The following is a 20,699-nucleotide window of genomic DNA, read 5'->3' as shown; positions in this document are numbered from 1 at the left end:
AGGGGATAACAAACATGTGTGGAGATACGGCCCAACACAGCTGCCAAGTCTGAGTCTAGTGGGAAGCGTGCCGACTTAAGATAACATAGGCAAGAGAGTTGTGAAACGCTCATGGCCAGTAAGCCAAACTGGGATACTACAAGTCAAAGAAGGTGTAGCTATGACATAGTCAAGAAAAAGACGCTAAGGCACCTAAGACAGAAGGGTGGGCACTGCCCTGCTCCTGGGTTCCCCAAAAGCCCTTCATATAAAGATCTCAGGTGAACAGCATGAAATTCCCAGCATCTGGTGTCCACCCAATCTCTATGTTCCAATTTGATCATTAATACAGTTGCAATAATCCTATCTGAGGAACTGTTTTGAAGAAATTTAACAACACACATATGCAGCCATAATAAGGTTAAGTGGGCTAGTTAAAATTTCAGGCTTCTTTGCTCTTTGGCAAAAATAATATTATCTTGGTGGGAAAGCACTAGTATTTAAAGGAGATTATCTTTGATCTTCAAACAATAACACTTATGACTACTTCATAAATACAATTTTTGAATAAGAAAAAAAGAAAATACTAGGTCTGCAGTGGAAAAATAACAAAGAATTCTTGAAAGTTAATAGTTTCTAGCTTTCATTTTTTTTTCATTTTTTTTTATTGTAACAAGACAAAAGCAATATGGTGTCTATATATTATCCTCTACTTTTGTTTGTTTTTTTATAGCCATATTTTTTATTTATTAATTTGCAGTTCTATTGAGAAATAATGGACGTACCTCACTGTATAAGTTTAAGGCATACAGCCTGATTGTTCAATTTACATATATGGTGAAATTATTACCACAACAGATTCAGCCAACATTCATCTTCTCATATAAATAGATACAGTAAAAAGAAATAAAGGGAAAAAATCTCCTTGTGGTGAGAACTCATAGAATTCACTTTCTTAATCTATTTCCTATGTATCATACACAGTGTTAACCATAGTCATCATGCTGCACATTACGTCCTTAGTGCTTATTTATCTTGTAACTGGACGTTTGTACTTTTTAACCACTTTTTGCCAATCCCCCCCACCCCCCAGCCCCGCTGCCACCTCACCACATCTGCTAACCACAAGTCTAATGTTTAGGTATATAAAACATATATATATATACACATAATTATTTTTATTTTTATTTTTTTCCATTATAGCTAGTTTGCAGTGTTCTGTCAATTTTCTACTGTACAGCATGGTGACCCAGTTACACATATATGTAAGCTGGTACAACCACTATGGAGAATGGAGGTACCTTAAAAAACTATACATACAACTACCATATGACCCAGCAATCCCACTCTTGGGCATATATCCAGACAAAACTTTCATTCAAAAAGATACATGCACCCTTATGTTCATTGCAGCACTATTCACAATAGCCAAGACATGGAAACAACCCAAATGTCCATCAACAGACAATTGGATTAGGAAGATGTGGTATGTATACACAATGGAATACTACTCAGCCATAAAAAAGAACAAAATAATGCCATTGGCAGCAACATGGATGGAACTAGAGACTCTCATCCTGAGTGAAGTAAGTCAGAGAGAGAAAGACAAACGCCATATGAGTTTCCAACTTTCCAACCAGTTAATGATGACTTTGGCCATTTTTCACTTAGATATTTTTGCTTATTTTGATTTCCCTGAAACTAGAGACTGGGATGAAGACTTGTGAGCAGGGAGCTTATCTGTGAGATCCTGGGAATCAGAAATGTGAGAGTTGGGATAGAGAAATGCCAATTAAGTGCCTGTTAAGGAGTGGGTTTCTGCTGTGACCAACTATGGCTCACTACTGCTGGGTGTTTCTAAGGACCAAGTAGACCACACCCTGGAATTGCCCCATTAAGGACCAAACACTGAAGAGTTTGTCCATCAACTTCTAGCCCAACTGAGGCTCCCACTCTCTTACTCTCTCTTCCCCCACAACCCCCACGTCTGGGCTCCAGGATCTGTCTTACCAGCTTTCTGTGGCTGTGAAGAAAGACTTGAGGCTCAAAACAGACCCTGAAGGCATGGGCACTCAAGGTGAATACAGGAAGTACTTACTTGGAACTGGCCAGCATAGGTGCCCTGAAGTCAAATGGGCAGAGAGCATGTGGTTCAGAGGCCACTAGTGTCTACATGGATTATTTTGTACAAAAACATCTCCATTTCAAAACAAAACCAAACATGCACATACATACACACCTACAATAAGGCTGTTCTAGCTAGAACAAAAAAGGAAATTAATATTTTAAATAGTGTATAAAAATTTGGAATGTATAAGATGGCTATAATAAAAAAGATGGACAATAACAAGTGTTGACAAGAATGTGAGGAAAATGGAACTTTCATGTGTTGCTGGTGGCAATGTGAAATGATACAGCCACTTTAGAAAACAGGTGGGCAGTTTCTTAAATTAAACTTACCCTTTCCATGTGGCCACCCAGCAAATTCCACTTCAATAAGAGGGCTGAAAATATAGCCTCACATAAAAGCTTTTCACATAAATGTTCACAGCAGCATTATTCAAAATGGGTAAAATTAAAACCACCCATCTGATGATTAGGTAAACAAATTGTGGTAAAGCTATAAAATGGAATATTATTCAGCCATGAAAGGAATGAAATACTAATACATGCCACATCAAGGATGTGCCCTGAAACTATGATGCTAAGTGAAAGAGGCCAGTTACAAAAGATCACATACAGTATGATTCCATTAACATGAAATGTCCAGGATAGGCAAATCCATAGTATCACACGCAAAGATTCTGTGACTAGAGACAAAAAGGTTAGTGGTTGCCTGGAGCAAGGAGTAAGGATGGGTTTTATTTATTTATTTTTGTCTTTTTTTTTTTGTCTTTCCTATGGCTGCACCCGCGGCATATGGAGATTCCCAGGCTAGGGGTCTAATCGAAGCCATAGCTGCTGGCCTACACCACAGCCATAGCAACACCGGATCTGAGCCACATCTGCGACCTACACCACAGCTCACAGCAACGCCGGATCCTTAACCCACTGAGCCAGGCCAGGGATGGAACCTGAAACCTCATGGTTCCTAGTCAGATTCGTTAACCACTGAGCCACAACGGGAACTCCAGGAATGGGTTTTAGAATGAGGTATCCCTGAATTCAACATTACATGTTTTGAAATCTCAGGCAATGTATTTAAAAACTCCTGCCCTCAGTTTCCTCAGATGAGGAAATAAAAATGCCAACCCACTGTGAAGACTCAATCAGGCAACTCAAAAAGTGTCTGACACGAAACACATTTAGTGGAGTTCCCATCGTGGCTCAGCAGTAACAAACCTGACTAGTATCCATGAGGATGAGGGTTTCACTCAGTGAGTTAAGGATCTGGCATTGCCATGAGCTGTGGTGTAGATCGCAGACATGGCTTGGATCTGGTGTTGCTGTGGCTGTGGTATAGGCCAGCAGCTGTAGCTCTGATTTGACCCCTAGCCTGGGAACTTTCCTATGCTGCGGGTGTGGCCCCAAAAAGACAAAAGAAAAAAGAAAAGAAACACATTTCATAATTGGTAATTATTATGAGTATTATTATGAATAAAGAATATGGGGTGAAAAGAGCACAGGATAGGAGACACAAAGACAAAAATACAGTAGAGAGTGGGCAAGGAACCTTTGAGCAAGATTTTTCTGTATTAATAGTTTGATCATTTCAGGCATCAAGGACTGCTTTAATTGAATTCCAACTCTCAATATAATAAAATGTGTTCAGAGAAGTATGGAGAAAAATTAAAACAGTATGGAGAACAAATCAGTATAAAGACAATTTCTAAACAGTTTGCAGAGGGATTTTGTGGACTTCGAAGGTGGAACTTCAGCCTTAGACTTAAGACTTACATCAACAAGTATGTTTGACTAAGCCTGCCCCAGGACCAAGACATTATCTTGTAGACATTTTCACATTTAGCCCATACAACAACACTGGAGGTAAGTGTTATTATTATTCCTTTTTTTTTTTTTTTTTTTTGTCTTTTGTCTTTATAGGGCCATGCCCATGGTATATGGAGGTTCCCAGGCTCGGGAACCACAGCCACAGCAACACCAGATCCAAGCTGCGTCTTCGACTTACACCACGACTCACTGCAATGCCAGATCCTTAACCCACTTAGCGAGGCCAGGGATCAAACCCACAACCTCATGGTTCCTAGTCAGATTTGTTTCCACTGTGCCACGATGGGAACTCCCTATTCCATTCTTCTAAGAAAACTTAAGTAACTTTCCAAAGGTTGTGTGGCTAGGAAGTGGCAATGTCACCATCCAAACCCAGGTCTATCTAAATCCACATGGTGCACTTTACAGTGAATGAAGATGCTAAGGTGGAGGCAGAAATGAAGTCTTGATGAGGACTGGAGTTCAGCTGTGGGCTTTCCTTTTGGGTGGCCTCAGTGACTTTCCACACCTTGGCGCTTCATTCCCACTCTGTTCACTGGGCACAACTCTGGGGACTCCATTTACATAGAACACGTTGTGAGTGGCAGCAAACCAGCTGCCTGCCTCCATAGATTGCCAGGTTGGGTGTGTGTGATGGAAGCTGGAAGGCAGGAAAACACTGGGACCAGAAGCTGGGGAATGTGATAAGGCGTGAACTAGAAATAAATGAAAGGACAGACTGCAGCACCCAGTTGAGGTCAGAAGCAGGAAAAGATGGGGGTTTGTCAGAAAGGGAAGGAAAGAGTAATTTTGGTTCTGGATTCTTTAAGGAAGAATAGCCTTGGGGATCAAAATATCCCACAAGTCCATGGGCTCAGAGGAACCGGGAGACAACGAGAGGAAGGGAGAAGAAAGCCACAGAAGAACCTCGCCTACTTTGCAGTTTCACCAAAGACTATTTCTGAGTTGTTGATCTTGCTGTCGATGGTGGGATGGAAAAGAAAATAGGTTAGTGATTGGTCATTTCACTTAAAAAGCAAGACTTAGGAAGTTTGAATGACTCAGTAATGAAAGTGATATCGTTTTTGAAGTGTAAAGCGTACAGGGGGAATTGTTTTTTTGTAATCATTTTTTTCACCATTTGATTTTTCAAAAAAAACAAACAAACTGGAGATGGGAATATTTTTCCACATGTGTAAGATATGTCTCAGCTATGGAAGACGTGATTTCTACCCCCAAGTTAGCTCAGCAATAACACAGTAGATTTCTCGTTTGATTTTGGATGCCCAGGTTTTAAATGTTCCAACAGTCTCCTGTTGCAGCCATCAGAGTGCAGTCTGACATGGTTTCACCAAGTCACCAAGTGAATGACTAGAAGATAGGGCCAATCTCGAAATCCAAGATATTAAATTTCAATCCTTAATTAAAATTATAATATTTTTACATTATGATAAACTCAAAATCATATCTGAAAACATTCAGAAATTTTAAATCAGCTCTTAGGTTAAAAAAATTTTTTTTGTTATAGTTGATTTACAATGTTCTGTCAATTTCTGCTATATAGCCAAGTGACCCTGTTATACATATACGTACATTCTTTTTCTCACATTATCCTCTATCATGTTCCATCACAAGTGATTAGATACAGTTCCCTGTGCTATACAACGGGATCTCACTCTTACCCATTCCAACTGCAATAGTTTGTATCTACCAACCAAATAAGCTTTCTTTAAAAAATATTTTAAATGGAAGGTCAGTTCAAAGCCATTTGAGAAGATGTATTCATGGTAGTTTAAAGTGTAATTATGCATTAATAGTGTATTAATAATTAGACATTCAAAAATGTATACAGATACCACCCTATACATAGAGGTTTCAGATCTAAACTAGTGTCCCCAAACCTTTTGAAAGCCATCATGCTTTCTCAGGTGCAGGAAGAATGCCACCAAGGTTGTGGGTCGATCATAGTAAAGACGTTTAAGGAGAAAAACCCTCTATTTCATTGCCACAGAGTAACTGCACAGAGTAACTGCAAATTCTAAAGAAGAAATCATATAAATATATACAACTAATGGGCTGAAGGTACTACTTACCCCCACACTGCTAGAGCCAACCATGCCTAGGTGGTTCCCTTATGCACAGTGTAAAGACCAGCAGTGTAATTTGAAGAAAAAAAAAAAAACTGTGAGTTTTAAATTCAGGCAAGCCTTGTGTGGAAACCTGACTGAATAGATACAAGCTGCATATTACTCTGGAGGCATTATTTACCTAATTCTCAGTTTCCTATTTGTAAAATGGAAATTGTAATATTGCAAAGTTCCTTGCACTATATGTTCCTAAGTTCAAACTTGACCTATCTTTGTCTCCCTAAACACAGGTCTGGTGGGCCTGATTTTAAAACAGTATCATACTTTTTTGATTAATAAAGCTTTGTAATATAGTTTGAAATCAGGAAGCATGGTATCTCCAGCTTTGCTCTTCTTTCTCAGGATTGCTTTGGCTATTCAGGGTCTTTTGTTGCTCCACGTAAATTTTAGAATTTTATTTTCAATTTCTGTAAAAAATGTCATTAGAATTTTGATAGAATTTGCACTGAACCTATAGATGATTTTGAGTAGCATGGACACTTCACCAATATTAAATTCTTCTGATCCATGAACACAGGATAGCTTGCCATTTTGTTGTACCTTTTTATATTTGTTTCATTAAAATCTTAGTAGTGTTCAGTGTTTAGATCTTTCACATGCTTGGTTAAATTTATTCCTAAGTGTTTTATTGTTTTTGATGCTATTGTAAATGGGACAGTTTAATTTCATTTTTAGATATTTTGTTGTTGTAGATATCACCCGCTTGTCTTAAATATTCACTGTTAAGTGTGATGTTAACTGTGGGCTTGTCACATGTGACCTTTATTATGTTGGGGTATTTTCCTTCTATACCTAAGTTTTTGAGATTTTTCTTTATCATAGGATATTTTATTTTGCTAAATGCTTTTCATCTACTGAGATAATCAAATGGTTTTTATCTCTCATTTTGTTAATGTTGTATATCACATTTATTTATCTGGATCTATTGAACTATTCCTGCATTCTAGGGATAAATCCCAAATCCCAGTTGACTATGGTGTATGATTTTTTTTTTTGGCTGTGATATGCAGCAGATTGATGTGGGCTCTCAGTTCACAGACCAGAGATTGAACCTGGGCTACAGCAGTGCCCAGATCATTACCACTAGACCACAGGTTACTCCCATAGTGTATGATTTTTTTAACAAGCTTTTGAATTTGGTTTGCTAGTATTATGAGAATACCAGCAAATCGAACTTTGGCATATACATTTCTTCTAGCTTATTCAATTTATTACACTCCTCCATTTTTATAATAAACTTACAAATTTAGAATTGTTTTAGGTCTACCAAAAAGTTGTAAAGATAGTATATAATTCCTATATACCCCATACTAAGGTTCCCCAACTATGAACATCTTGTGTTACTCTAGTATATTTATCACAACTAAAGAATGAATATTAGCACATTACTATTAACTAAACAACATACTTTACTAAAATTTTACTAGTACCTTTCTCCTTATATCTTGTCAGAAGTACATTCTATCAATGACTTATCACTGATCATGTTAAGCTTGATGACTTGGCCAAGCTAGTCTGCTACATTCCTCTACTGTAAAGTCACTTTGTCTCCCTTTCATGCTTTATGCTTTGGAACACATCACTATGCCCAGCCCACACCCAAATCCATCTTTCTTTGAGATACATGTTGGAATATTTAGAGGTGAAATGACATGATGTCAAAGATTTGTTTTAAAATATTTTAGCAAAGAAAAAAAAAGCTTGGGGAGGGGAGAGAGATAAATAATAACTCTGCTGATATGCTGTTGACTGTAGAAGCCAGTGATGTGCATACTAGAAGACTAAGTATTCTAAACAACTTTTCTGGGACTTTTTCTTTCTTTCTTTCTTTCTTTCTTTCTTTCTTTCTTTCTTTCTTTCTTTCTTTCTTTCTTTCTTTCTTTCTTTCTTTCTTTCTTCCTTCCTTCCTTCCTTCCTTCCTTCCTTCCTTCCTTCCTTCCTTTCTTTCTTTCTTTCTTTCTTTCTTTCTTTCTTTCTTTCTTTCTTTCTTTCTTTCTTTCTTTCAGAGCCATACCCTCAACATATGGAAATTCCCAGGCTAGGGGTCAAATCAGAGCTGTAGCCCCCAGCCTACACCACAGCCACAACATAGGATCCAAGCCACATCCGTGACTTACACCACAGCTCACGGCAATGCTGGATACCTTAACCCACTGAACAAGGCCAGGGATTGAACCCACATCCTCATGGATACTAGTCAGGTACATGACCACTGAGCCGCAACAGGAACACCTCTTGGCCTTTTTCATTGAGAGATCACTAACAACATCTGTAAATGTCTAGAACCTCTGTCTAACCAGCTATTGGATACTATTTCTTTTTCTTCATAAACTGGGCTCTGTCCTTAATTCCTTCCACCCCCTCAGCTTTTCTGACATCTTACATTTAACCTAAATTACTTTATGTTCATTTATGAGAGTGGATTTGTCTCATGTTGATATGAACTGAATGTTTGTGCCCTCTGTCCCTCAAATTCCTATGTTGAAATTCTAATCTCCAAGGCGATGAAGTCTTTTAGAGGTGACTAGGTCATAAGGGTGAAGCTTTCATGACTGAGATTATGACCTGTTATAGAAAAGACCCCAAAGAGCTAGCTTGTCCTTTCTGCCATTGGAGGATACAAATGAGAAGATGGCTCTCTGTGAGGAAGCAGACTCTACATCTGTAGGCACCTGGATCTGAGACTTCCCAGCCTCTACAACTATGAGAAATAAATTTATGTTGTTTGTAAACCATCTAATCTATGGTATTTTGTTATAGCAGCCCAAAACGAAATATAACCAACTTTCATTATTCCTTTGGTCCAAGTAAAGGCCTGGCCCATCAAAGATGCTCAAAAAATATTTGGGAATGGGAAAAAAATCATCTGGAGGCTGCCTGCTTAAAAGTGAAGATTCCCAAGCCCTGCTTCCTCAATATTCTGGGAATCTATGTATTAATTAAGCTCAACACCTCTTTTTGACACAAGAACCCAGGGGCCACACTTTTAGAAACACTGCCAAAATAAAAGCAGAAACCATTTTGATGGTCCCTGTATTCAATGCATGTTTTTGATAAATGGATCTATTAATGAGTGAATGTATTTATACTCCTTGGGTGAATGGATGAGAAGGGTAGACACAGAATTGATTTTTATTATCATTTTTTGATACCATCTAGTCTAGTCTTGGTTTGTTCTTAGAATCAGCTAGTCATGTAGAATCTAACAAAAAATGTTGACACCTAGAGGGCTCAAAAGACTTATCCCAAATTTCTGGCTTCACAGTGGCCAGTTCTGTCCACCTTTACCAGTTACTTCTCTACTCTGATTTATTAATTTTATTTATTTATTAACCACAGCATATGGAGGTTCCCAGGCTAGGGGTCTAATCGAAGCTACAGCTGCCAGCCTATGCCATAACCACAGCAACGCCAGATCCTTAACTCAGTAAGCGAGGCCAGGGAATCAAACCCTCAACCTCATGGTTCCTAGTCAGATTCGTTTCTGCTGCGCCACGACAGGAACTCCTATTAATTAATTTTATAAGCACCCACTTTACTTCAGGCATTATGCTGTGTACTAGAGAAATAGAAAAGTTTCTTGGGCTCAACAGATTCAAGGAGGAAAAAAACCCCACCAAAACTGCAATACAGCATCTTAAGTGCTATAAGAGAGATAACACGTATTCCAGTATAGATCTCACAAGTCATCCATGTAATTGTATGAAAAGAGTTTGTTAAATCTCTAGAGAGGTTTGTACTCTTTGGCCAAGTGACCAAAGTAATTCCTCATTCCTTGTTTTGTCTCCTGGGTTCTCTGGCTTACAGCCCATTCAGACAAGTTTCTAGGCTCCATTTTTTGGCACTTCCTCCCACACTAATATCAATACCATGCATGACATACACACTCATTTAGCTTAGAGATCTCGGGCAGCCCACATATTAAGGGAAATATGATCAGATGTATCCTTTACAGTTTCCTTTAGATAAAAAGCACAGCACGAGTGGATTGTATCTGAGGTGCATTATGTATGGTAGAAAGAACAGTCAATCAAGAATCTTGAGGAAAACAATAACAGTAAGTACAGCCTTGCTTTTTTTTTTTTTTAACCACAAAGCCTTGAGTTCCCAAAGCCTTTTCCTGTACTAACTCTGTGACATTGAGCAAGTCACATACATAGTGTCTCTGGACCTTGGTTTCCTTATCTGTAAAATGAGAGGGTTGGACCTTATCTCAAAGGTTCCTTCCAGCTTTAAAAGTCTGATAAAAATGTTTATGTACCTTATGACTTCATGTCAAGATCCAGCTGGGCTGCTCCTCGCCTCTCCCAGCTCCAGGCTAACCTGTGGAGTTATGCCATTCGAATATATGGACATGAACTAAAACTTGGAAAAGTATTTGTATTTGGTGAGGTAAGGGAGGTTTAGAATCTACAATTAAACAGGATATGGTTCTGTAGAAAAGTTCTGTAGAAAAAATGGAAACTAATTGAGATAGCTAGCAGGAAGTGATGCACCACAGGCTTTTGACATGGTCCAGACAAGCCCTGGTGGTCAGAATAGATGTCCTTTTATCATTTCTATTACAGTATATTTGGTCATTGACCAGACATGTATGGAATGCTAACTGTTGCAAGACACTAGGTTAGGTCCTGAAAACACTGAGGAAGAAACAAGCTGAAAATTCCATTATTTGGCTAGAATATAATTAAAACTAAAATTGCTTTAGGATTTAAGAAGATCAAGCAACTTCCAAAAAAATTATAAACAAAATTTTACAATAAATATTGAAGGCTTACAGCTGCATACTAAAATTTATATATATGTTTGTTGTTAGAAATTTCTCAAAGAATGAAAACAGAAAATGCTGTTTTGAAAGGGCTTGCCAAATTTTTAGTAAAAATAGTTTTCCATATTTGGGGAAATGTAATACTGATATTTTAGATAAAGTGTTAAGTTTGCCATTTGTATTAAAAGGTGCTAGGAGTTCTGTTGTGGCTCAGGAGGTTAAGAACCCAACTAGTATTCATGAGGATGTGGGTTTGATCCCTGGCCTCATTCAGAGGGTTAAGGATCTGGCATTGCCATGGCTGTGGTGTAGGCATGCAGTTGCAGCTCCAATTCAACCCCTAGCCTGGGAACTTCCCTATGCTGCAGGTGAGGCTTCCACCACCACCCCCAACCCCTTGCAAAAAAAAAAAAAAAAAAAAGAAAGAAAAGAAAAAAAAGAAAAAGTGCTAGATAGGAAAATTGCTCTGAACCCATTTAATACAAAAGAGATATAGTCACTTGGCATTATTATTCCAAGGTAACTGGGTTAAAAATAAAACTACTCATTATCTATCTGGATAAGAAATGACAACTATAAAACAACTATACTATTTTTCCTCTTCTGTTTTAGGATCTGATCTCAGGCAGTTCAACTCCAAGGACCATGCTCTTCACCTCAGATCACAGTGCATGGAATACAATACATTGAATTTCAGGCTTCTAGACACTTTGAGGTCCATCATGGGAAGGGAAGGAAGAAAGGGTAAGAGAGAAAACCAATTGGAAATGAGAAAAGACTGTCACCAATGGACAGAAATGGCATCTGCGTGAGACTGCACACAGTGATGATATTAATAAAAGCTACCAGGAAGCTAGAGGATAGGGTGTGTAACTGGATAAAGGGGAATTGTAGATGTATTCTGCAAGGAAGAGCTGTTTAAGATGATGATAAATTTCTGATTGGGTTCCTAGGAGTAAGTTTAAGTTCAGGGAGAGACAAAAGTGATTCTAGAGAAGAAAGTGTAAGAATTCTGACTCTCTTTAAATAAATCTGTGACATGAATATTGAAATATTTTGGTAATGTGGTTTGAGAATATGCTGCCTTCTGGAAATTATGAAACCCTGTGCTTTGTAGCCTGGGCAAATTTTATCAATTCCCTATGGCAGATTTGTATATTCTTAGTTTTTTTTTAATTTGATTTTTATTTTAATTTGATTTTTTTTGTCTTTTTTTTTTTTTTGCCATTTCTTGGGCTGCTCCCACGGCATATGGAGTTTCCCAGGCTAGGTCGAATCAGAGCTGTAGCCACCGGCCTACACCACAGCCACAGCAACACGGGATCCAAGCCGCCTCTGCAACCTACACCACAGCTCAAGGCAACACCGGATCGTGAACCCACTGAGCAAGGCCAGGGATCGAACCCTCAACCTCATGGTTCTTAGTCGGATTTGTTAACCACTGCACCACGAGGGGAACTCCATTAATTTGATTTTTATTTTATATTATATAGTTGATTTACAATGTTGTGTTAGTTTCAGGTATATATCAAAGTAATTCAGTTATACGTATATCGATTCTCTTTCAGATTTTTTTCCCATACAGGTTATTACAGAATGTTGAATAGAATTCTCTGTGCTATACAGTAGGTCCTTGTTGATCATCTATTTTATATATAGTAGTTTGTTACGTTAATCCCAAACTCCTAATATACCCCTCCCCCCACCTTTCCCCTTTGGTAACCATAAGTTTGTTTTCAAGGTATGTTCAGTCTGTTTCTGTTTTGTTAATAAGTTCATTTGCATCATTTCTAAAATTTTACATATAAGTGATATCATATGATATTTGTCTTTGACTTATTTCATTTAGTAAGATGATCTCTAAGGCCATCTAGGTTGCTGCAAATGGCATTATTTCATTCTGTGTATTCTTAGCCTACTGGGGTTGTCATGCTTTGTTTTTATATACTCTGATTCTAAAAAGAGAATTTAAACATTTACACTTATTCTGATGTGTTTATGCTTATGCCTAGTACTTTATTTTGCGGTTGCAAGCAACAGCAGAAACCAACTCCAGTTAACATGAACAAAAGACACTGATACTGAGATCAGAGAATTGATAATATAGCTGGAAGGATGTGCTAGATTTTAGTTTCCAAAAATACTGCAACAATTACTTCTGTCCGACATGTTCTTCTACAATGTGACTTAGATACTCCTCCCATCAAAAGCTGGGATGTATGTGTCTTCCTTTTAAATTTGGGTAGATTTGTGACAATGGCAGAATTAAAGTAACAGGATTTCTGAGCAAAGGCCATAAAAGTTGATCCACCTTCTATCTGGGTCCTGTTCTTGGAACTCAGCTACCATGCCACAGAGAAGCCCCAACAGCCCATGGAGAGGCCAACCTGGAGAGGAACAAAAGCTTCCAGCCACCAGCCTTGACTGAGCAGTCAGCACAGTCCAGAACCAAATTTGCTAGGTGTGTGAGTGAACCATTTTGGAAATAGGTTCTCAGCCCTAGCTTATACTCTGTGGAGCAATGAACCTTTCCCACCAAACTCTGCCCAGATGACAGATATGAGCAAAAGAAATAACTATTGTTTTATATCACTGAGCCTTAAGATAGTTTGTGACACAGTAATAGATAACTAGCACAGAGACCAAGCTTGGAAATGGACACAGAAAAGGCAACTTCTGAGAAATAGAAAGGAGGAAAAGACTTTAGTAAATACCTTTTGGTTGGGGTGCCATGATTGGTACGAATGATGACTAACAGTTTTCAGTCTGTTGCCATTTTTCTTCACTTCCAGGTTTCTGTGAAAGTGCCTTCTATGGTTCTAATTTCAGACTCCTTTCACCCTTTGGATACCAATGGGCAGAAAACCCAAGGAACAGCTCTAACAATCTGTAACGAAGGAGAAAGAGACATTATTCAAAAGGAAATATGGATGGGAGTTCTCTGGTGGCCTAGTGGTTAAGGATTTGACATTGTCACTGCTGTGGTTTGGGTTTGCTCCCTGGCCTGGAAAAAAAAGGAAATATGGATACAGGAAGTTTTATTAGCCCCCCCCCCCCACTGCTGTGACAAATTACTAAAAATTAAATGGCTTTAAAAAACACAAATTTATTATCTTACAGTTTAGAGGACTGATGGCAAAAGGGGTCCTCCTGGGCTAAAATTGCAGACCTGTACTCCTTGTTTAAGGCTCTAGGAGAGAACCCATTTCCTTGTCTTTCCAGCTTCTGGGGGCTGCCCACATTCTTTGGCTTATGGCTCCCGTCCTTCATGTTCAAATCCAGCAATGTTCTATTTCTCTGTGCCTTTCTTCCATGTCATTGCTTCTCTATTTTGACTCCTCTTCTACCTCTCTCTTTCACTTTGAAAGACCTCTGTGATTACATTGCGCCCACTCTGCTTAATTCAGAGTATCTCCCCATCTCAAACTCCTTAATCACACTCACAAAGACCATTTTGCCTTGTAAGGTAACATATTCACTGGTTTTGCAGGTTGGAACATGAGCATCTTTGGCAGGGGAGGGCATTAGTTTACCTATCACAGTACACAAAAGCAGAATAGATGCTACATGGGACCCACCATTCCAGAAACATGTCCTTTATACTACATATTCTGGTTTACATTTTTTCTTGTCTTCATTTTATTGAATTCGTCAAGTTATCCTTCTTCCATTTTTCCTACTCAAGTAGTCTGTAACTTAAAATATCTAACTTACACTTGCCTATATGGTGACCCTTATATTTATCATACATAATTGTCTCATTTTTTTTCTGTTTAGAGAAAATATCTATATAATATCTCTAAATAAGACAAAAACCTTAACATACTCTTCTCTCTCTGCTTTTTGTTTATCCTCATGATAAGATTATTTTAGTTTTATATTATCATTTTCTTTTTATTTTATGAATCAGCAATAAAGAAGATGCAACTCAAAGTTTTAATTTTTCTTTTCTCTAGTAGGAAGTGTTTGGCTGCCAGTAACAGAATATACAAGTAAAGATAGCTTAAACGAAAAGAGAAAAGCTTATGTCACATAAAAAGAAGTTCAGAGGTAGACTGTTCCTGGATTTCTTTAGTGGCTCAATGATGTGATTAAGGGTCCAAGTGCTTTTCATCTTCTCCTTTTTTTTTCCTTTTTAAGGGCCACACCCACAGCACATGGAAGTTCCCAGGCTAGGGGTCGAATCAGAGCTAGAGCTGCCAGCCTACACCACAGCCACAGCAATGCCATATCCAAACTGCCTCTGCAACCTACACCGCAGCTCATGGCAACACCGGGTCCTTAACCCACTGAGCGAGGCCAGGAATCGAACCTGCATCCTCATGGATAATAGATGGGTTTGTTATCACTGAGCCACAGCAGGAACTCCCTCAAGTGATTTTATAACAACAACATTTGTTATATATCATGGTTTCTGTGGGTCAGGGATTTGGAAGCAGCTTGGCTGGCTGGACCTAGCTCAGGATCTCTCATGACATTGCAGTTAGAGACAGCAGGGACTGTAGTCAGTCAAAAGCTTGACTGGGCTGGAGGATCCACTTCGAGGCAGCTTACGTGGCTGGCAAGTTGCATGAATGTCTGCAGAACATGGTGGCTGTCTTCCTGGAGAGCAGTGGTTCTCAACTAGGGGTGATTTGCTTTCTAGGGGACATTAGACAATGTCCGGAGACATTTTTGATTGTCCAAAATGGGAAGGAATTATTGGCTTCTGGTGAGTAGGTGCTAGGAATGCTTCTAAGTGTCTAACACTGTACAGGACAACCCCCCACAACATGAGTTTTCAGATCCAAAATGCCAATAGTGCTGAGGCTGAGAAACCCTACCTTAGAGCACGTAAACCCAGAAAACAAGGCAAAAGAGAGAATAAAGATTTCCAGTTTATTCTCTGTTGGAAGGAACTACACAAGGTTATAAATACCAAAAGATGAAGCTCATTGGGAGCTGTCTTGAAGGAGGGCTACCTCAGGCAGGAAGCTTTTCCTGGCTCTCTTCTCTTTTCTTGCTTCCTTCTTTTCTTTGTTGTAGTTTGAGGGGGAAACCATTCTTGTAACCCCCACCAGACTGCTCTTCACTCTTCCTTAGTTAATGTTGTATGATATGCTTATGTCTAATCAAGCATTAAGAGAGAAAATGGAATTACTGTGATGAGTTTAGACCAGTTAACATTCATTCTTTCTCTGGGGGAGAGCCCACATTCTTGAAACACATGGAGAATAAATCCTCAAAATCAGAATTTCTGCCAGTAAAGAAGAAAGGGAATTACTGAGTGTGTAGCAGAGTTCACTACCTTTGGTGACCATTGTCTTTTGTACTGCATGTATTCTTTTTTCATTCAATTTTCTCTTTGGGAGAATACACTTTCCAATAAAATTTAAGAGATGATCAACTATTTGAATCCTTATGTATCTGAAAATAAGTCATTATTTTGTACTGTTTCTCAAATGATAATTTAGGTAGAGAATTCTAAGTTAAAACAATTCCTTTACAATTCTTCCATTATTTATGAGAATCCATTGTTGCTGATGAGAAGTAGGTGACCTGGTTACAGTTGCCTTTGTATCCTTGAGGCTCTGAAATTTATTCATGATGTGTTCAAGTGTGGTATTTTTACTTATACACTAAAGGAGAGATTTTAACTTTAAGATACTGGGTCATTTTCTATCACTTCTTTGAGTATGTCCTTCCATCCGTTCTCTAGCTGCCCTATCAGATAAATGTTGAAACTTCTGGATTTATTCTCCACATTACTTAAATTATTGCTCATCACTATAGCTTTTCTCTTGAAATCTGGGAACTAGGCCCAATCCTCTTTTTTTTTTTTTTTTTTTGTTAGGCCATACCCATGGTATATTCCAATTTTTCTTTCTTTCTTTCTTTCTTTTTTTTTTTTTTTTTTTTTTTTTTGTATTTTCTAGGGCTGAACCCGAGGCATATGGAGGTTCCCAGGCTAGGGGTCTAATCGGGGCTGTAGCCGCCAGCCTACACCACAGCCACAGCGACGTGGGATCTGAGCAGCGTCTGCGACCAACACCACAGCTCACAGCAACGCCGGATCCTTAACCCACTGAGCGAGGCCAGGGATCGAACCCGAAATCTCATGGTTCCTAGTCGGATTCGTTAACCACTGAGCCACGACGGGAACTCCCAATTTTCTAATTTACTACTTCACCCTTCGGTTCAGCTAGTCAGTATATATAGTCAATATATGTAGTCAGTATAGCATGGTGAGTAAGAGCCTGAGTTCCAATCCTGGTTCAGCTATTTGTTACTGTGTTGCCTGTAGTAAATTAATTAACTTTTCTATTTTTCAGTTTACTCATCTGTAAAATGAATATACTAATAATATTGCCTATTTTGTAAGATTATAAAGATTAAATGTTAATATACCAATGTTTATAAGAGTATCTGCAGCATAGTATTACTTATTATTGCTCACCTCATTAAAAAAAATTTCAATAAATATATTCTTATAGTTCTCTAACTAGTTTGCTTTCATAATAATCTGGTTGCTTTATGAATGTAAGGTCCTGTATTATCCTTCTGAGGGTAAAATATATATATATTATAAAACTTCTTTTGGCTCTATTAGAAGTAACTTGGAGCTTTCAATTTGTTTATTGATTGAAATCAGCACCTCTTTCAAGTAATAGATTTCCATGAACAGTGACTGGTCTGTTTGGAAATCTCACCTGCCTATCAGTGCTGCCAATTCTCATTCTGAAAGTTTGCTTTGCTGATTGTGGTAAGAAAGGGGCAGGACAGGACAGGGGATGCAGGGCAGCAGATGGAGGTAATTTACCTTCAGCATGTGTGTGTAGTTGCTAGCAATTGATGGGCAGCTCCTTGGGGTGAAACCTGTTTCCTTGGCCCTAGCACCCATTAGTAACGATTCAGACTTAATTCCAGACATTTAGCAACATTGGCTTAAGATTTAAAAAAAAAAAAAAAAATTAAATTAGCTATCATTGTTGGAGCCTCCTTGGTGCTTTCCCATTTCATTTCTCTTCTTTCCTCTTCGCTGTCCTGAAGTTTATGCTTCTGTATCCTTCCAGCCTGTGTCCATGCTTTTTGTGGTTATCCACACATTTAGACAGACATAAGCAGCATATCTTATTATTTTGCAGGCTTTGAAACTGCACATAAATGATACAATTCTTTCAATCCTTCAGATTACACCAAGAAGAAAATCACACTTTGGTGAAGTTCTGAATGCCTTTTCTGGCATTTGCCAATCTCTCTTTTAACAAAGGAAGGGAGGGCCTCAGGACAGACAGCTAGAATTTAATATTACTGCTTTACTTACCATTGTATTTCTTTTAATGATTTCTTTCTTTTTCTTTTTTCTTTTTTAAGCAAGTGTGGTTAGCTTTCCATCCACAGCAGTGACTTATGTTTCCTTTTAAGTTAAATATAAGAAAAAAAAGAAAAGTGGTGATTTAAAGAAAAATGTTAAGCAAATAACAATAGTCCAGGAAGTACACAGATACGGCAAAAAAAAAATAGGAGTTTGTACTGAAATGGCTGAAATTTGATATACACTCAACCTAAAAAATAAAGTTTGAGTTCCTTAATGGGGTATGCAAAGCTCTACCTGATTTGACCTCTGCTTTCCTCCTTAGCTCAGTCACCACAATTACTTCACCCCCAGCACGAACTGCCTGGAGTTTCCTCCTTCCCTTGGCTGGAGGGGCCTTGGCTATTGTAATCTCTCCTTGTAATGGTGTTTCCTGCACCCAGCATCCCTGTCCTCTACCTGACTCTCATCATCCTCTCAGGTTCCTAGGAAGCCCTCCCGCACTTAGTACACATCACTGTACTGAATATATGGTTTTCTAACCTGTTTCTAAACCCAAGGTAGAATTTAGTGCCAGAATCATGACATCCTCACAGCCTGAACAGCTGTCTAATGTTAAAAGAAATGAACTATTTGTGATGATTCAGATAAGATTTGGGGTATACAATGAAGGTTCTTGAAAAAAATGTTTACCTCATTTTTCATGCTTGGAGTTTTAAAAATAGTTCTGTTCACAGATCTCAATACCTGGATCTTAATTATTTTCTTTCCACACTGAGACAACACATTAATCTAGATAAAAAAGGCACAGAGAAGGGAAAAATAAGGACAATGAGAAATAACAGGTTTTTTTTTTTTTTTACCTCATTTCGACATTACTTGGTGGCTTGCTGCAGTTACTACCTTGAGCTGGATGATTTTATTAGAGAATGAGAGATCAAATCTAATGTTTTGAGGAGCTCCGTTGTGGCAGAGCAGAAACTAATCTGACTAGCATCCATGAGGATGCAGGTTCGATCCCTGGCCTTGCTCAGTGGGTTAAGGATCCGGTGTTGCCATGAGTGTGAGTGGTGATGTAGGTCACAGATGGGGCTCCGATCTGGGGTTGCTGTGGCTGTGGTGTAGGCCAGCAGCTACAGCTCGGATATGACTCCCAGCCTAGGAACCTCCAAATGCCATGGGTGCAGCCCTAAAAAGACAAAAAACAAAAAGAAAAAACTAATGTTTTGAATATCACATATTCCAACGTTTGAATGGCCGTAACTCCTAGAAATGTTGTGATCACTGAGATGTTGGAACAATTTTCAAGTTTCATCATATGCACAATGCATATTAATAAACACAAGATTATTAACAAAAACAGCAGAGCGCATACCGAACGTTTGAAAATCTGATATCTGCAGTCTTGATGAACTAACTGCATTGGCTCCCATTCATTCATCTAAAAGCTTATTCTGAAGCTGATATTCACACTACTCGATTTAAAAACCCTCAGGGCATTTGGCTAGAAGAAAATTCTCTTCTTAAAGGAGGTGGAGAAAATGCTTTCAAAGCTACCGCTGTATTGGGGGAAAAGTTCAATTTTAGCATTTCATCCTATGGATTTCGCGTGGACAAGGCCAGAGAGGAAGGGCTGTGCGAGGGGACTGGGGGAAATGACTTCACACTCCAGATTACAGAATATCATGTTTACCACTGTAAACGTTCAGCCTTTAGAGGAGAAAGAGGGTGGAGGGGAATCGCTCTCAGCCGTAGGTCTTCTGTGTTACATCTTAGCCGACAGCCAAACTTTCTCTATCAGTCTGGGTAGGTCAGCAGCGGAAAAGCCTCCTGAAAGGAAAATGCTGGGTGCTAAGGCGGCGCGTGCTGCCTTAGCCAGTGTTGGCTTCGGAGTTACCTGAAGCAGTCAAGTCACTGCACCCGGAGAAAAATTCTCGTTTCAATTCGGTCGTTTCCGTGCGGGAATTGCGGCATGGGTAGGTTCTGGGTGTGGCGAGGCCCAAAGGAAGCTCAGATCTGCTAGCTTTCCCGCTTCTGGCAAACCTTCCTAACCCTGAGGCGGCGAGTGACCTGCCCTCGATAACTGCCCTCCGGGATCCCGGGGGCCCTGGCGGTCTCGACCCAGCGGCAGTTGCAATTTGGAGAAGCCCGGGGCTGGGCGCCCTGCGAGAGTGCGCGTCTCCCCGATTTGTTCCGCGGCTGGAGGCGGATCCTCTTCCCTCCACACAAGTCCTTATATGCACCGGTTGCACCAGCCCGCGCTACTCCAACCCCACAAATAATTAATGGGGGAGGGAGGGCATCGCTCTTTTCTTTTTTCCCTTCTGGATTTTTTTTTTTCAGCGCTAAAGCAATTGAACCCTGCCGAGAACCCCTCAAAATGAGACTGAAGGGCCATTTTGCTGCAGCGCACGAACTGGACACACGAAAATAAAGCCCCCTTGTCCCTACGATAAGCGAGGCATGGTTCAGGAACAGCTTTTCAGAACCAGCCCGATTAGCCTGCAAATGCCTGGGCTGAAAGGGTGAGTGCCCCTCCCCCACCCACGTTGGTGCAGAGGGACCGGGTCAGGAAGCGCGG

The 20,699-nt window shown here is 39.3% G+C and overlaps 1 long non-coding RNA gene across 3 annotated transcripts in view; it reads right to left on the bottom strand.

Moving 5' to 3' along the window:
- Positions 1–20,650, bottom strand: part of LOC106507999 — an 84,146-nt gene extending 63,496 nt beyond the window's left edge. Inside the window, exons 1-5 of one of the 3 annotated variants that reach the window (XR_002338109.1) lie at positions 20,016–20,629; positions 18,812–18,910; positions 18,128–18,220; positions 15,786–15,931; positions 13,539–13,711 (exon numbers count right to left, since the gene is read on the bottom strand). This is a non-coding gene — a long non-coding RNA (uncharacterized LOC106507999). Of the gene's footprint in view, positions 1–13,538; positions 13,712–15,683; positions 15,932–18,127; positions 18,221–18,811; positions 18,911–20,015 lie in introns of those variants that run through there. The other 2 variants (XR_001304469.2, XR_002338108.1) reach the window with 2 other exon arrangements.

Source organism: Sus scrofa, chromosome 13 (assembly GCF_000003025.6).
Source record: "Sus scrofa isolate TJ Tabasco breed Duroc chromosome 13, Sscrofa11.1, whole genome shotgun sequence".
Lineage (NCBI taxonomy): Eukaryota > Metazoa > Chordata > Mammalia > Artiodactyla > Suidae > Sus > Sus scrofa.
Note: the sequence above shows the minus strand (reverse complement) of the source record. Positions and strands in the feature narration are given on the sequence as shown.